This window comes from Crocodylus porosus, unplaced genomic scaffold (assembly GCF_001723895.1).
Source record: "Crocodylus porosus isolate Cpor-Errol unplaced genomic scaffold, CroPor_comp1, whole genome shotgun sequence".
Lineage (NCBI taxonomy): Eukaryota > Metazoa > Chordata > Crocodylia > Crocodylidae > Crocodylus > Crocodylus porosus.
In genome coordinates, this window is record NW_017728907.1 from 8,758,630 (window position 1) to 8,761,309 (window position 2,680).

The window sequence follows — 2,680 nt, forward strand, 5'->3', positions numbered from 1 at the left end:
AATGAACTCAGAAGTGGACTGGATGTACTTCTGGTCCATTTCCAGATCCACCAGAGAGAACATGGGTGGGCCCCCCTGGGTCAGTGATTGGCCCCAGGGGGGCCCTTGGTACCCCCCCAGACCCAGGAGGCACCAGTTGCCGAGCTAGGGGGGCATGGGGAGCCCCCAGAGTGCTCCCCTGCAGACCCAGAAGTGGACCGGAAGTGCTTTTGGTCCACTTCCAGGTCTGCTACTGAGCATGCTGGAGAACTCCCAATGCTTCTGTGATGCACTCCATGCCCCAGCATGACAGCATTCATAAGCTGCCTGCTACCTAGAGGTATGTAGAAAAAACATTTAAAGCTGTGTCTATGTCTGAATCACCAAATCTCTCCAAATAGATTCAGAGGGTTCCAATTCGATTTGGAGAGATTAAAGGGTCTCCTGATTTGATTCGGATTCAGAGATTTAGCCACTGAATCAGGCTGAATCTCTGCTGAATCAAATCAGGGACCAAAGCTTTGCATAGCCCAGCCCTAGCAGAGACACGTCTTAGAGTACACGCAGAAGTTACACTTCCATCAACCTAACTAGGGTTAGGTCAAGCTAAGCTGGTCACAACGGATGTTCAGGGAGCTTAGACTTGGCAAAAAAAGATCAGTCCAATCCAACTTAGGTGACATGAAGAGGGACCTAAGTTAGATTGGGAACAGTTTAGTGCAATCTAATGAATATCTGTATACATTTGGAGCATAGCCCCAGGACTGGGAAAGCTGAGCTACTCACCACAGCCGCAGGGCTACCTCTTTTTCCTCCCTGACACCATGACCAGGCTATTTTTACTCCCAACCCTATAAAGACAACCCCCTATGGACCCAATAACGCCCTGATCCCAGGAACCAATCCCTACCCCCTGAACCCACCCACCTCTCCCCCCACCCCAACTTTCTTAGATCAGGTTCCTGGTATGGCTTCCTATTTCATAACATCTGCACAAACCAGACATGCTCTATGATGCCACAGATTAAAGTTACTCATATGATTGTAGACTGGGTACCACAAACAAGTTCATGTACCCTTATAGACTAACTAAATAAGTTATATATATAGAAAGAGAGTACAAGGTTTCATGAATTCAAGGGAACTCAAGTTCATAAAACTTCATATTCTCTCTATATGTTATTTAGTCTATGAGATGCATATCTATACTGCCTTCTACATAAATGTTTTACCACTCTAGCGTTAGTGAGGGATTACTATTCTATGAGTTAATTTTATGCCTGGAAAATTTTCTGTTATTCAATACAAACATTTCTTTTTTCAGATTTCATGCATCTATGATTGCTACATACCCCCTTTCCTTTTCTATAGCTTACCACTCTAAATCATTCTTACTAATTAAATATTGGTAGGCCTAAACAGTGCCCTTTGAGCATTTTTACATAGATCTGTGTAACAGGATTCCCCAATACTTACCTGTTCCATCTGAAGAGAGTTTACCTGTGTAGGTTAATTCTCAGGCTGGATCCTGGGACTCAGTAGGTGCAGGTTGGACAGGGAGGCTGAGCTGGAATCATTGAGGAGAAACATCTGGTGGAGAACCATGATGCAGAGTCCCTGGAGTCATATGTTCCCATGACAGAACTTTATTGGGCCACTGAGCTTTTGGGAAAAAGAAAACATGGGGCTGCACTCTTGGGTGCCCCCAGAGAGGGGAACACACAGCTCCAAGTAGAAGAGGGCTACAAAGATCCATGTGGAGATGTGAACCAGAGCATCAGGAAAGCATGGAGCTGAGGCGCACTGCAAATGGCATAGACAGAGACAAACATGGAGCAGCTGGGCAACACTGAAAGGACAGGAGGTAGAGGCCACATGGAGTAGTGTATCAGCATGCATGGTGAGCCACAGTATTTTTTCTTGCTTTGTTTATTATTAAGTATTAGGGGTGTATGAAATTTTGGCGGATGTTGTGTTTTGGATTCAGACTTTTCAGCGGCCAAAACATTGAATCCAAAACAAAACACAAGGCTCCAAAACAGCTCCAAAACTAAACAAGCCACCCAAAACATTTCAGATATTTCTGAAATGTTTTGGATGTTTCAGACTGTTTTGAACTGTTTCGGGGCTATTTTGTAGCCAGGCTTGAGGGAAAGAGAAACTAAGAGGAGGAAAGGAGGGGGTGGAGGGAGGACTGCTCCTATCTCCTTGAAACTTGGCAGGCTTCATGACCTCATAAGGAGCTAGCATCCCTGCAAGTTTCATCCAAATCAGGTAAGAAACTTATATGCAGTTTTGTGATTCCCTTTATAGTCTATGGCTGAAACACGGTTGAAATTCCAAAACATAGTTTCATAGTTGGTAGGGTCAGAGGAGACCTGAGCAGATCATCAAGTCCAAACCCCTGCCATGGCAGGAAAGAGTACTGGGATCAAATGACCCCAGCAAGGTGTTCATCTAGCTTCCTCTTAAAGACCCCCAGGGTAGGAGCCAGCTTGGAAGTTGGCTGCAGATCCTAGCCTCCCTAACAATGAAGTAGTGCCTCCTGATGTCTAGTCTAAATCTACCCTCTGTAAGCTTGTAACCATTATTTCTTGTCACTCCTGGCAGTGCTCAGGGGAACAGGGACCCCCCCAATGCCTACTGGTCCCCTCTGACTAGTCTGTAAACAGCCACTAGATCCCCCCTCAGCCTTCTCTTG

General features: G+C 45.6%; 1 long non-coding RNA gene across 2 annotated transcripts in view; it reads right to left on the minus strand.

The window, feature by feature from the left end:
* Positions 1 to 1,451: 1,451 nt before the first annotated feature.
* The window catches only part of LOC109307057, a 326,340-nt gene continuing 325,111 nt past the window's right edge, over positions 1,452 to 2,680 (minus strand). For both annotated transcript variants that reach the window (XR_002100153.1, XR_002100152.1), the window contains one exon: positions 1,452 to 1,641. This is a non-coding gene — a long non-coding RNA (uncharacterized LOC109307057). The remainder of the gene's footprint in view (positions 1,642 to 2,680) is intronic.